At 45.6% G+C, this 15,673-nt stretch overlaps 1 protein-coding gene across 12 annotated transcripts in view; it reads left to right on the forward strand.

Moving 5' to 3' along the window:
• FHOD3 (formin homology 2 domain containing 3) overlaps window positions 1-15,673 on the forward strand; it is a 420,803-nt gene that overhangs the window by 287,761 nt on the left and 117,369 nt on the right. The window lies entirely within an intron of this gene.

Genomic DNA, 15,673 nt, shown 5'->3' on the forward strand with positions numbered 1-15,673 from the left:
CTTCACCCACCTGTGTGTTTATATTACTTAATATCTGAGTTAACGTCTGTTTAGAAAAGCTGTGTTTTGTCAAAGGGTAAAGAATGCAAAACACAAAGCTTCGGCCTAGAAATAAATGGTATGCCACCGTATAAATGTGAGCTTGCGAGAGTCTGGAGGTATTCCTGATAATACATAGTTGACGTTGAGTTAAATAGAACAAATCTGTGTGAGTTTCAAAACATACATACATAAATATAAACTGTGTGATTTTATATACATATAAAGTTTCAGTAAACACAAATGTTACCATGTATTTAGCAGTCATGCAGCAGACATTTTTACTGAGCATCTGTTGTGGGCCAGGTCTATCTGAAGCATGAAGATTACATACATGGAAAAGGTATGATCTCTGCTCTTAGGAACCTCAAATCTGGGTTGAGAGAAAGTAAGACTGAGGAAAGTAGATAGGGAGAAATAGATAGGTTGACATGAGAAAGTATACGTATTAAAAAGATAAAGTTTGACAAAATCAAAGGGAACTCAGAAGTGGTTCCACAAACCACAGGTGCAGCAAAAGCACAGCCACGCGATGCTGCGCTGGGATCGGGCAGGTTCCGTCTTCTCGACGCTGTCAGTTTACTCGGGTGACGGGGCTCTGCGAACCAGTCCACGCCAACCCGGTCCCCCAGGCTGACCGATACAATTGCCAGTGCACCGCTCCCTGCTGCCAGCAGGGTGGAGGCCCTGCTCCCCTCCTTTGGCTGGAGGATTTCCCTGCCTCATGGAGCTCCCCGCTGGGAGCCAGATGTAGGCCAGAAGGCTGCATGGTAAAGAAGAACACAACTCGGAATAAGTTGGGTAACCTTAAGTGAGTGATCAAGATATGCTCCTTCCTCTCCATTCCTAAGGGACCGCCTACCCCCACTGTTACTGAGAAGTGCCCTGAGTGGCCTGATATTTTTGGAATCACTAAAGTGTGAACCAGCCCAGGCCTTTGGGTGCCTTCTGTCGCTGGAGGAGAAGAGCATCGGTCTGAGAGTGATGTGCAAGGCACGATCCATGTTGACGCCCTTCTCTGCCATGGAGGGTTCTAGGTACAGAGGTTGCTGTTTCTGAGGTCTGTGTACAACAAGCTCCATTTTAGTGAAAAGAAGACCAAAACTTCTAAACACATTGATGAAAGAGACCACATACCATGGACATTGTACTTTGTGATCTAAGATCTTCAAGAAACTCAGGCGGGGCTCCAAGGCCCTTGAAGCTTTTTCCAGCACTGCGTCTAGCTGATGCTTGAAAAATTAACATGGAGAGGGTTGAGGAAAGCGTATACAATGGGCTGAAAATTCTGTATTTAAAACCACCAAAGACGCTGAGGATAGGAGGCAGGAGGCCTTGTCGCAGCTCTTTGTGATCTTTGGCTCTGGCTGGTGTCATGTTTGTTTCTGTTCTATTTCTCGCCATTACACTTTTCAAAGGTCCCCGTGTTGTGAGTTCAGGTGACAGTGCCTTGTGATAGGAGTGGACCTATCCAGGCCCAGCTCACAGTTTTGAGGTGGAGGGCTGGGTGGGACCTGGAACGGGGAGGCCCCAGATGCTGCTCCAGGTGCTGCTACCTCAATCCTTTTAGAAGGGCTGATTTTTTCTTTTACTGAAGTTATGCCTTTCATGCAAATTTGGTAGCATTTATTTGAGAAACATACAGTTTCCAGCTTGTAAAGGCAGATTAGGTCTTACAGGTTAACGATTATGAAGTGGCTTCATCCATAAGGCCTATTGGAGAGATTTGCCTGATGGCCCCAAAACGACAGGACAATTTTGGCAGAGCTGGGACTGGGATAGAGGGAAAGGGTGATGAGAAGCAAAAATGGAAACAGTCTCCACATGCACAGCTCAGTCACCTGCTCACCATCTGTGCCTCTGAACATTACCTTAGTATTAAGTCATTCACCGTGTTAGATTCCCTGTAGACCTTGAAAGACACAGAAACATGCCTGACCTAGACTACTCTTCACCTACCTGGATGTTCTGGCCCGAGTTGCTGCTAACATGTAGCAACATGCCTGCGAACGCCACACAGGAGGAATTTCAGGCTGGATTTTATAGCTCTGTAACCCAGCTAATGCTGATATCTTTGAAAAGAAGATAAAAATGTTAGAGTCTAGAAAAAGATTCATGATGTCCTAAAACATATGTGGCTCTCCGCCTTCAGGTGGCCCTTCCACGTCGTTTGGCCCTGACATCATTTAACACTCACATTGTTCCTCAGTAGGATCCAGGCAGGACAAGTGTCGCTGTCTGCATTCCATAAGTGAACAAACGGACGGGGGTTGGAGCCTTGAGATGAACCACAGGACTAGGCAGCTGAGTCTTGGATTAAATTCAGGCCTTTGGCCTTTGCTTTTCAATGCCGGAATTGGACAAAACCACTTCCCGACCAATCATTCCTAAATATAGTCATTGAATGAGATTTACACTTTTGACTTCTTTTAGAGAGAATTTGATTTAATTACCATGTACATGTGTTTCTATTGAGGATAAATATAAAAATTCAAAGAGTTGAAATGGAGAAAATCTCCAAGTCTCTATGTAGACTTAGGCCTGCTGGGCTACATGCTTTAATTCTAAGGACTGATAAGACTCTACACTCCTATTGCTTTGCATTGGCTACTGAAGAAATAGAAACCAAGTCTCACCAAGCACTTACCAAATAAGATATGAGTTTCTTGGTCATCTGCCACCTAAAAGTGTCTTTTGTGACTATGTGGGTTTCATCTTTGTACTTAAATTTACAGATTTGGTTGGAAGGAAAAAAATGTTGGCACTTTCATTTTTTTTTCCAAGGAAACTTATTTTTAGCATCTAATCAGCAAAAGAACTAGTGTCTCTGGCTTAGGTTGTAATAGTGTATCATCTTAGGACTGACGCGTCTTCAAGGTCATATAGCCCTGAGCAGGAGCCCTTTCTGTGCTCTCCAGGCTCCAGCGCTCTCCTCCCCAAGCCACCCCATTCTATCCTTGTGTTTTCCTGCTTGTTAGGAATTGACCTCAATTTGCTCCATAATGTTATAGCTCTGTTATTGGCTTAACATTCTATTATATCTGCCCATAATGCTTTCCTATTTATCCTGGTTCTTACCTCTGTCAACACACCAGGCCTTGTTCCTGCTCTGATGTCAGTCTATCTGAGAATGAGCGTTGCGTGGGACTTAATAGATGAACTTTAAATTTCATCCTGTTGATTTCCACACAACATTCCAGCCTGTAGAGGTAACGTTGAGCTTCATTCATTCACTGATATCAGCAGTTGTACCATCCGGCGTTCAGCCATGTGTGTATTTTAACACATGGAGGAGGGCCTGGCAGGCTGCATATGACGACAACGGGTTGGGAGTGGACGGCGCACACTGCTGCCTGGTGCCTCCAAGACAAGGGTTGGAAACTTCCTCCATCAAGGGCCAGGCAGTAAATGTGTCAAACTTTGCAGGCCAGACAGTGTCTGCTGCCACTACTCAGCTGAGCCCTGCCTTTGTAGCACACGAGCAGCCGGAGTCAACAGGTACACGAATGAGCAGGACTGCATTCCAGCGCGACTTATGTTACAGGCGCTGAGATTGGAACGTTACACGTCATGAAATGTTCTTTCAAACTTACCCCAACCATTTCAAAATCTGAAAACCATCCTTAGCTGCCAGACTGTATAAAAGCAGGTGGTGGGCCAGGTTTGGCCTTCAGGCTATAGTTTGCCAACCCCTGTCCTGAGCAGCTGGGTTGCTTGAGGGAAGTTAGGAGAAAAATGGTGTGGAATTGGCAAAGGGGAGTATGTGGGGACTGAGAGAAGAACCCATCTTGCCATGTGAGAGGGTGGTAGAGAACAGTGTCCTTAAGTTCGGGGTTAGAACAAGGAATATTCCACGAAAAGGGCCTGACTAAGGGGGGTTTGCTGATGGCTGCTCATGAGTTCCCCCAGCGCAGTGGAATATGGAGGGTGTGGAGAAGGCAGGAGATGAGTCAGACAAGGGGACTTACAGAGCCAGTTGGGAGAAAGGGGGTCTGGCCATGATGCTGGGAAGGGTTGGGCTGCTTAGGGAGGTGGAGGCAGGCTGGGATCAGTCCTGGGGCCTGCAAGGCAGAGGTTCAGAACCACAGGTAATTTTGTCCCCCAGGAGACACCTGGCAGTGTCTCCACACATTTTTGGATGTCATAACAGGGGTGGGGAGTGCTATTGGCATCTGGTTGGCGGAGTCCCGGGATGCCGATAAACACTCTGCACTGCACGGGACAGCCTCTGCAACAAAGGGTTATCTGTTCTAAAAATGTCAGTAAGACTGACTCTGGGAGCCCCTGCCTTAGGGGCAGGCAGGTAATTGGTTGTAATTTCTACCTCCTCCTTAGGATGATGCCAAGATTGGAAGAGTTTGGGCTATTGGAAGGAGGGTAGCTTTCTTACAAGCACGTGGGCCTACCTTAAATGCTCATGTTTATGAGTCAAAATTTACTTATTTTTTAGAGAATATCATTCTCAAATTTCTAGGCTACTACGTGGATAGTACAGTAGGTCTTTTTGTTTTTGTTTTAACTCCATTTAGTGAAGTTTTGCAGTTGAAATTCTCAGGGAATATGCTGAACTCTCTTTAGTCAAAGGCTTGACTAAATCTCGTGTTTTTCTCAGTAACCCAGATGCCCAGCATATCGTTCCAATCAGCTTCACATTCATCACATTCCATAAATTGAAAACGGACTATGACACCAGCATAACACAAAATGACAGGATAGAACAATGGTTATGTAACCGATGGCGTGCTATTCTACAGCCAGGCTCAGGCGCCTGTTTGGAGGAATAGGAGGAACACAAGGGACAAGCTCATTAGAGCCACCTCTGTCCACGCAGTGTTCACAGATGATCAAGTGGAATTGAGAAAGAATGATGGACATCCTCCTCTTGGCTGGTGGTATTGTCAGCCGGTGGTCAAGAAGCAGAAATGTTAAATTCAAGCATTGGTGTTTTATTCTGTAGGTTAGATTAGGGATAAAAACAAGGGGAAAAAGGCTTACTATATGTTAACACAGAAATATTCCTTCTAATGAATTGCAAGTGAGAAGGAAGTAAACAGGATGACAGGGAGGCAAGGACTGAGCTTGCATTTGGGAGGGACCGGACGCAGTGGGTTGACCCAGAATACCTGACTCTCCAGCAGCAGGGAGAAGAGGTGGTCTAGCCCCAGCTGGACCCAGAGAAAGGAAAGCCAGGAGGGAACGTGCCCAGGTGGCCCGGCTGGATTTGAACCCAGACAGTCCTGGTCCAGAGCCTGCACTCAGAACCACACATTCTTGGAGGTAGTCTCTGAACCTGTACAATGTTCTCAGTCGTAACAAGTTTTTCTCTTTTGAGGATGAATTAGATTCGATGAGAAAGCAAAACATCACTCAGAGCAAATGTTTACTGGAGCGTGGTAATCCTAATGAGCTGTGTTGTGTACAGTCACTGTTTGATTCTGATCCTGAAATAACCATCCCGATTTGCTTGTTTTTCTCATAAATTGGCACTGCAGACAGTTCCTAAAGAGGAGTTCCGAAAATGCGAGAACAATAATTGTCACATTGGATAAAGCCTTCCCAGTTAATCCTAACCAACCAGCCATAATCTCAGTGATAGGGTAAGGAGAGAAGGTATACAGACAAAAACTCATGGTTCACAGGAAACCACAGCTACTATTAGTTATAAGAGGCTATGCTGCCCCCACCTTCAGGAGGCACACACGTGATGCACACCAATTAGTGACCCAGTGGGTGGTGGAAAGGGGTGAGCCAAGCCTGAGGGATGGTTAAGCCTCAGGGGTGAGAGTTGGAGGGAGGTGATTGGAGAGGGTGGTGTTTTCTGTTTCCCTGCAGGAGTAGGAAAGGGGGTTGGCACCTTTCCACCAGCCACAGGAACCAGTGGGCAAATGGGGCAGCCTCATTATGGGCCGGTGTGGTGTGGGTGAGCTCATTTTCCTGTATCTTGACAGGAAGGAGGCGAGTTTGGATGCTGAGTTTAGGCAGTGCATTGCTCTCTGGTCTGTCTCAGCTCTTGTCCGTGGGACTTCATTGCCAGGGGTCACAGAATTCATTTGCCTGTTAGCTGCAGGGTCTGTAGCAGAAATAGAGACCCCCTAGCTCTGTCTTGGAAGCAGCTGGCAATGAGCAATGGATTTGCAAGCAGAAACCATTGTGAGACTGGTAGGTGTTACATAATTGGTGTTAACCTGCAAAATCTGTGACTCAGGTGACCTGCTCAGTATTGGCTCCTGGAGGTTTGGCCAAATGCAATAGAGCAGCTGAGGTCGCGGACAGTACAGGCAAGCTCTTCACAGCCACAGTCCCTGCTTCCTCACCAGGCTGGGCCTCAGTCACCTCCATTGCGAATTCAGGCTGATGGTGCCTCTTTAATAACTGTGGGGGTTGGTTAAGAGAGGCAGCCCAAATACGTGCTTAGCTCAGTGTTGTTATTACCGGCGCTCCATGCCCTGGAGCTCTCCCGGATATTGTTCTAATAAAGAAGGTAATTGTTAAATAAATATGGACAGGACCTGGAGAGAAGAGGCTGTGCACTGGCATAAACACACTAGAGGATTTCACAACCACCAGATTAACAACCACCGGCACCATGAGTGACAAGTAGCTACTTGGGAAGATTTATCTGATGGTAAATGATTCATTATAAATGGATTCTCCCACGAGGGATGTGACCTCCTGAGGCAGGTGTGATTGGAATACAGCCAGCGATTCAGATGTATCATTTAGTGTCCAAGAAGCTCTGGTTCTCTGAGTATTGAATAAAGAAGGGACAGAAGGGGAGAGGGCCAGGGGACAAAGGGGAGTGAGCCTGGAACTGGGAAAACCTCCACCAAGGAAAGGCAGTGGCATTGAGGCATTTGGAGGAAGTCACTTTATAAAGCCTCGTCTGATTTCTGGGGCAGGACTCCTGGTTTCTCAAAGATTCACTGTGACCAGATTGCAGATTTCTTGGGGCAGTGGGTATTTGGACTTTGCTGAATTGAATTTGGGGATCTTTCTAGATTTTGAAGAAAATGGCAAATTTTATCCTTAAAACTTAGTAGGGGTACTGATGAATTTGAGTGAGGAAGTGAGGTCAGGTTTGTGTTTCAGCAAGACCGCTCTGGGCGCAGCGTGCAGAGTGCATTGGAGAGAGCAGGCTGCAGACGGGGAGGCCTGGACGGGCTGCTACAACAGTCCAGGGAGAGGTGGAGAGGGCCTCACGCAGGCAGTCGCAGGGAGAATGACAAGTGGGGGCAGGTGATGAGATTCAGGATGGCATTTGTAGGACGGTGACTGGATTGTATGGTGAGAAAGAGGAAGGAGTCTGGGTGATTCCCATGCATCCACTAACCCAGGGTCATGGGGTGGCTGTAAGGCCACTCAGCCAGCTTTGGGCATTTTAAGTTCGAGGTGTGTCTGGTCATTGGATGGGCACTTCTGGAACTCAGGTACACATAGGTGAGGGTTGAAGCCTTAGGTTAGAGGCCATAACCCAGGGAAAAACAAACTGAGTGAGCAAAGGAAAAAAAAAAGATAAAGCCCTAGAAAGGAAAATGTAGAATCATCATCTTGTGAAATGCTGAAACCAAGAAGTTCACTTATTTTCCAGGTCAGTGGACCTTGAAATCGGTTGTCTGCTAGTGTGGATGTTTCCAGAGCTAGAGCGGCCTTCCTTAGTGTGATGTTTCAGGAAGAGACAAGCCAATCACAGTGGGAGGCTGGTGGACACACTTCAAACAGAAGGAAAGATTCTTGTTTCTAGTTACGTCTTTGGGAATTTTCTTCTTTCAGGGTCAAGCCCGTTTCCCCCCACCTGTGCACAGGCCACACTTCTTACAACACACACCGTTCCATCTGTGTTCTGAAGGCTCACAATCCTTCCGGGAAGATCTTGGTTTAACTTGGCAGTTCTCGAAGATACAGGTGTGGGTAGTCCTTCTGGAGAGTGAGCATCTCTCTTTACATCCCCTGCAATTCCAAGAACTCTTTGGAAACGGAGCAGAGGCTTTCAAACGATTACTAAGCTGAGCTGATTGAACCCAGTCATGGAACAGGGAGTGAGATTGTTCGTGCCTGACTAGAGTCTGTGGAGGGGGCCTGGTAGTAACTCTTCGCTGAGGAAGGTTGAATGAACAGGGGAATAAAACCCTGAACATGTAGGTTGAAGAGGCCAAATCTAACAGGGCAAAAAAGCAAGACTGGGCAGAAGTGATGCTGGGGAAGCATCTTGCAAGGGAGCCCTTTGGGAATAGGCTTTAGAAATCAAAGGGGACAGGCCCAAAGGAAGAGAGCCTGGGCCTAATGTCAGTCTTGTCTCACACCGTGTGCTCGGCAAGCCGACAGTAATCACAGAAGCATCGCATCCACGTTGAAAAAATATTCCTAAGTGGGGGTAATGTTTATGGTTCAGAAACTGATCAGAGTTAACGTGGGCTACAGTCACGGTTCAAATAAGTCTTGTCATCGACTCTCTTTCTAGTGGAATGGGACCTTGGTGGGATGGGCAGGGGGTGAGAGCTGGTAGGCTCCCTGGGTGCATGAATACAGTGCAAAGAGACTAGATGTTCAGGAAAGAATCTGAAAGGAGGAAGAATTAATGGCTTCTTTCAGCCCTTAAATAGAAGAGACATTTTCTTTTTCCAGCCACAAAGAAATGATCTTAGCAGAGGTAGCAGAGCATGGTGGTTAGGAGCTTGAGTGCCGAGTTGGATCACTTGGGTTCAAATCCTGGCTTACTAGCTGTGTGACTCTGGGAGAATTGCTTAACCTCTCTGTGCTTCAACTCCTCTTCAGTGAAGCCGGTAATCATAGTACCTACCTCAGCAGTTCCTATGAAGATAAAAGGAGCGAACCCTGCGAAGTGCTTAGCATCAGAGTACCTGCACAGAGTTTGTTAAATAAGTAGAATAAATGGGTGACTGCAGGCCTCCCAGTAGAGCCTGCTTTTCCTGCAGAGATCCTCGGGAGGCAGAGCCAAGCAAAGAAGAGCAAAGCCTGTCCCTTGCCCTCGGAGAGTGCCCTGCAGAGCTCAAGGAAGGCTGGGCACATTTGGGACAGGTATCTGCGACCTAAATGCCTCTTAATCATCCTGACACAGCATGCTTCCCCCAAACACAAAACTCAGTAAGGAATTCAGAGGCAATTATATCACACCTCAGGAATACTCAATTACTGTATTCACAGTGCCCCAGAGAAATAATTTCATTCCTGAGGTTTTATTTTCCAGCTCTGTGGTTCTGGTTTTGTAAACATGAGATTAAAAATCGACTAGAGATGAGTCGTCACAAGGAAGTGGCCGGTCAGGACCTGCTGTGTGCAAGCTTTTCTCTCCCAGAGGTCTGGGGATGGGCAGGCCCAGGCGGGGAGGGTGTCGTGGCTGCGTGCCAACAGCAGGCCTTCCGATATGAAGGACATGCGGACTTAACTGGACTTGAGCAGATATTTTTCTTTATTTATATATTTTTTCACCTATAACAAGTTTTGTAAAACTGCCTTTGAATTATAAGGGTGAATGATTTTGATCGGGAATTGGAAAAAAAATCATGAAACAAAGGCGCATCCACAACACCTGTCAGTAAATGAGCAAGTCAGCACGTTTCTAGAAGACAAGCCCCAGTACTGAGCATGTTGTTTCCAGAAGCTTACACTGGCAGACTACTTAGTATTAGCACTTTATGAACTTGGATACTATGATTACTGCCTTGCATTTATTGAGGCACGAATACTAGTTCATGAGCTAAAGGAGAACAAAATCATATTCATTCATTTATTAGTCATTCAACTCATATTGTCGTGTGCCTGCCACATTCTAGGTTCTAGGATACAGTGGTCAACATGACCTTATGAAGCTTCCAGCCTCGTGAGACAGTGCACACATAAATATTGTAGCAAGTAAGCAGGTGTAGCTTTGGAAGAGTGCTTTGGAAGGGTGCAAACAGGGCTGCATGATAGAGAGTAACAGGGATACAGACACACCCTTGAGGAGAACTTGCAGATGTGCCAAGGACATGGGCAGGGACTGTCATTGCAGCATCACTTGTAACAGCAAAGAACTGGGGAATGGCTACATAAGTAGAACACGGGCTAGCCACATGACGGAAGGCAACCAGCATTAAGAAATGCACGATATCAGAAGTACCAACATACTTGTCACATCAATTGCTACAATAAAAGATTGCAGGATAATATGTCTATTTTTTTAATCTGGACATTTATCCACCAAATTTATAACAGTGGTTACCTTTGGTAAAAGGAGCCTTAGTTTTTATCAATAATATTACATTTTTTTTCAAAGGGAGTATAGATTCTTGTAGTTAAATATTAATTTTAAAAGATTCTTTAGAAAAGAGGATAGTGGGATAGGGGGTAATCCAGGAAGGCTTCTCAGGAGTCCTGAAGGATGAAGAGAGCTGCCTGGGCTGATGGAAAGCCTTGTGCAATGGCAGAGGGAGGAGAAGGCATGATGTACCCACGTGATTAATGGGTGTCTCAAGAGACAAGGTTACAGAGTGTGGAGGGGGACGTGGAGATGGAACACAGATGAGATGAGGTTATACAGTAAGCAGGTCAAGTCATGCAGGGTCTTGGAAACCGTAGCACGGAGTCTGGCTGTTGTTTGGCGTGCAGTGCTGGGCCGTGCATATCTGAACAGATGCCCGTCTGCCTGGCAGGGATCAGGTAGGAGGTGAAGGAGAGTGGAAACAGGAATGCTTGTTGGTTGCTATTGATATCAAACTACTAACAAACATTGGTAGCTTGGACTAGGGCCGTTATTCTCAACCCTGTGGAGCATCTAAAATAACGCATGCTCAGGCCACACCCCAAAGCAGTTGAATACAGTTTCTGAGGGTGGGGTTTAAGCATTTACATTTTCAAATACTGTATCACAAGGCTGAGGATTGTTAATTAGGTGGGAGGTTGCTATTGACTGTGGAGTAATGGGAAGAGTTTAAGGCATGCATTGGAAAGTCAGCGGGACTTGTCACTGGGTCTCCCAGGACCACCCTTGTGGACCTGGCTGAGCCCCAAACTGTCTGGGACACTGTGGAAACAGTGTGAGTGTGCAGGGCGACATGTGGGCCTGTGACGTGTGTCCCGGTCCTTTGGTGGTGGTCTCTGTAGATAATCCTGGCCCTTTGCTGCTTTTTCCCCTCTTCCCGTCATCTCCATTTTGTAGAATTCATTCTTCATTGGCATCTGCACCAGGAGATGGTCAATGAAGTAGAAAGCAAATGCTACCCAAACAAGTCCACGCGGTTACCGTTGGTAAGCTGGAGCATGACTTGAGGGGTAGAAAATAGAAAGTGAGGTTGTTGGGAAGAATCCTGGCTGAAATATAAGATTTGGGGTTTATTTCTAGATGTCAATTATCTGTACTTTATTACCATATTAAGAGTTGACTGTGGTGTGTCGCAGTCTGAGGCATCTGAAAAGGCAATTAGAATTTTAGAATCAAACTGAGTCATGAGTTAGAAAGATACCGCTGCGCACTGAAACTCTGAAACACGGCTGGCTTCCTCCCAGTGGGGCACATTTGATATCCGCTGCTCAAACACACACATATTATGTCTCCTTCGAACCAGGAATCCTTCACTCTTTAGTATCTTTCCCTTCCCATTTGTGAAAACAAGACAGAACGTGTGGGAGAAGTGCCATGATTTGAAACACTGAGAAATGAGCTTGACTGGAGAACATGTTAGACAAGGGATTGAACATCTTCTAGAGGCGGGAGCGCTTGGCCATCACCCACACAGTTTTGTTTCGTCAGCTATTGCAGACCAGCAGTGCTGGAGGCTCCCGTTCCCTGTTCCGCTTTATTTTATGGGCGAGATAAGAGGGCCCCAGGGTCTCAGGATGGAGCCACATCAGACGCAGGGCAGGGCTGTTGTCACCTCTGGAGGCAGCCGTCTGGAGTCCCTGGCCTGGGACTACCTACACTTGGCATCCTTGCTGTTCACAGAGATTTCCTAGATTCATCCTAGTTTCTGTTCCACTCTCTGAGACCTCTCAGGGACATTTAAACTGATTTACTAGGATCTCTGGCTTAGAATAAAGATTTTTTAAAACATAAAATCAAAGTACATACAGAAGAGAGTAGTGAGACATCACACAGTCCTTAGCTATCACTGACTGGACTGATTTGTTTTACACATGTATAAATCTGCAAGTCGGCTACAAATTGTGTTTTTTCCCCCCCTATTGATGTTTATATCTACAGACTGGAATTCCATATTAAACTACTCCATGTTTTCAGCACAAAGAATGTGCTGGATCCATTAGTATTCCATCTAAAACAAAATAGCAAAATAACGGCTTACTTATTAAAATTCTGTTCTTGGGTATATTTGGTGTCCATGGCCTGGACTTTATACTCTTTCTACAGTTTGCGTGCTGCAGGGGCAATAAATACTTTCCTGTCTAACTTTGGGTTCTCACCATGGAAACATCCGTGCAACAGCTGGCCTCTGTTAGATGTCTTTTCATTCTCTTGGCTGGCAAAACTCTTTGGAGGGAAACTTTTTCTTTGGTGGGTAACAAAACTCTATTTTCAAGTGAAATCACTGCTTCAGTTGGTCACATATATGTCTTAACTGATTAAGATCATTAATTGGAAATTTTTAAATCTCACCTTGGATGCTTGGTAACCTAAAAACACCCTTAAAGCGAACAGAAAGCGTGAGTCACTGTGAGGCCAAGTTCAAACTCCAGTTTAAGATGAAACTCCAGTACATCTAACACACAGTGATGCAGATGAGCCCGAAGGGTCACTTTCTCTGTCATAAACTTAACAAAATATTTCTATGAAATGTTTCTTTTTCATCTCATTATGATCTATGTGTTTTATGGAACTAAATGGAGCATTTAAAATGTGTGGATCTTATTTAAACCCTAATGCAGAGCTTTCTAACTACTGGTAGTTGCTTATGTCGAGACTGACTACCTCAGGACCACCAGGCAGGTCTGGGGTGACAGGGCCCTGGACAGGTCTCCTGGGGGCCACACACGGCTTTGTCCTTTCTTCCAGCAAGCTGTGCAAATGGCATTTTATTGTCTGTGCTGTGTGAGAGGAGGAGTGAGAAGCAGGGCTTGGGAGACTATTGCTTAGAGGTGTGATGACAGTGTGATAAAACCAGTTTGGAGTCTGCTGCTGTTTAATGGGGTAGCCTGCGTGGTGGAAAGGATGCTGGCCTGGACATGCACGGACCAGAATTCTCACTGGCAAGTCACTTGACCTTGCCCTCTCTGGACCTCGTCTTTCCTGTATGTGAGGAGATCTCTGAGGTCATCTCTCAGTCCCTGCCAGTCTTGCTCTTTGACCATCCATGCAAGTTTCCCTGTGATGAACACCGTGCTGGGTCCTCAGCACCAAAGTACGGCAACAGGCAGCAAGAACTTACTGATGTCCTGGGGCAGGGAGGGGGGTGGCCACTAGAGAAACAGAGGAGGAAGAGTTAGACCAGGCAGGAGAATGACTCCCGCAAGGACTGGAGCTGCAATGCACTTGCTGCTGCTTAGGTCGATCAATACACCAATGAAGACTGGGTGTGGAGGTTCATGAAGGGAGAGTGGGATGTGAAGTTGGAGAGCTGATGGGGGGTTAGAGTGCTGTGTGGGCGAATCGGACTTGATCCTAAGGTTAGTAGATGTGTGTGAGCCAGGGAGCAACGTGCCACCCCATCTTGTCCTCTCGGGTCAACTTCTGTTTGGCCTTCTGAGTTTGGCTCCAACAGCACTGTGGACGTCTTCCCCAGTCGAATTACTTCCTGATGCGGTTAGTTGCTTAATGTCTTTCTCTCTCAGGGACCTGTGAACTCCAAGGGTGGGAACCTCTTTTACACGCTATACCCAAGCATCTTGCACATAATATTTGTTAGCTAAAGGGAGAGAGAGGGCTCTTGCCCCACAGTTACACCTCTTTGCTTTAAAATTTTTTTTTGTTTTGTTACTCTCTATGGGAAATCTCTGCACCTTCTGCTCAACATTGCTGTGAACCTAAATCTTCTCTAAAAAAAAATAAAATCTATTTTAAAAATTCTTATTGTTCAGAATTAGATTAATCATAATCCTTTGTTCATGGTACATGGTCATCATTGCTCCTGTATTTATTTATACATGTTTACATAAAGTGTATATATTAATATAAAGAACATCAGTCAGACTGTGGCCTAGCTAAAAAAACCCAGAGCGTTACCCCTAAGTCACATTTATCTGTGTACTTGCAACTCTCCCATCTCTGGACCTGGGTAACCAGCACTCTTAAATATTAATTATCATTAATTTATGGGTTTGTCATTTGTTTTTAGTATTATCAGACATATTTGTATAACCAAACACTATATTACACAATGTTTCCTTTTTGAACTGTATAAAAAGTATATCATATTGCTTCTTACACTTGTTTTCTTCATTTCACATCATGCTTCTAACATGCACCCATATTGTCACATGAAGCTGAAGGTCATCCATTTATACTGCTCGGAATACCACAATCTATTTCTTCTTTTTCCTGTTGGTGCACATTGGGGTTGTGTCCAGCTTTTTGGCAATTACACTGTTTCTGCAAGTATTCCTAGACTCATATCCCAGTGCACGTGTGCTTCAGTATTTCTAGGCAGGGTTTCTCGACTTTGGTGCTATTGACATTTTGGACCAAGTGCTGCTTTGCTGTGGAGGGCTGTCTTTTGCCTTGTGAGACACAGCATCTTAGTCGGCAGACTGTGCGCCTCTTGCTTTTCCACCATAAAAAGTGTGGCCTCCAGTTTGGGACTGTGTGTTGTAAAAAGGAAAACACCCGATGAGTTCAGAATAGGCCTATGTCCTAGAATAAGTCTTTATCATTCAAAACCAGCAAAATACTGCTAGAGGTATCTGAAAGTCGAGTGTCAAAGACCCCAGAATTCCTTTGCACAAATATAAACAAAACTAAGTTATACTTTAAGAGAAAATTCAACTAGGGGAAAAGCAAAATTATCTGAACTAATTCTTTACTTTTAAATATTATCATTCAAAATATCATCCTGTTTGACTAGTTTCATCATAGGACGAAACTAAGTAAAATCCAGCATAGAAAGTCCTGTACCCCGCAGGAGGGTATTTCCTTCTCCACCCACTTGGGTTGTAGGACAAGGCCAGTGCTATGACCATAGGGCATCCTGGAAGTGGTCCCTCCCAGCCTGCCCTTGGTTCTCCCCCACCACTCATGAGAGCAGAGCTATGACACACACAAGCCATGGGAAGATCTAACGCAGGATCAGGTATTGAGCCTCAAGAGGAGACAGGTTGGGATGTAGCTCGGGATGGCTGCCTTCAAACATCTGTGGGACAGCTACATGCAAGGGAAAGGGATCGAAAAGACAGGCTTCCACAGGGGGAAGTTATAAAAGGGGAGGTGTTGCTGTCAGTGCTGTAGAATTGGTTCTCAGTACCAGTAAAGCAGAGTTCTGAGTAGCCACTGGTAGAGATGTTAGAGGTTTTCTTAAGAGGGCCTAAAAGACCATGATGATAATGATCGCTAACAGCTAAAACAAGCTGATTTGTTTACTGTGTGTCATGCCTTTTCAAAGCACTTTACAGAGTAAGCATGGCCTCCTAGGAGAGGGCACTGCTGTTACCCTGTATGAGGGAAGGGATGTGGGGCTTGGGTTCGCACAGCTCA

Source organism: Desmodus rotundus, chromosome 10, assembly GCF_022682495.2.
Source record: "Desmodus rotundus isolate HL8 chromosome 10, HLdesRot8A.1, whole genome shotgun sequence".
Classification (NCBI taxonomy): Eukaryota; Metazoa; Chordata; class Mammalia; order Chiroptera; family Phyllostomidae; genus Desmodus; species Desmodus rotundus.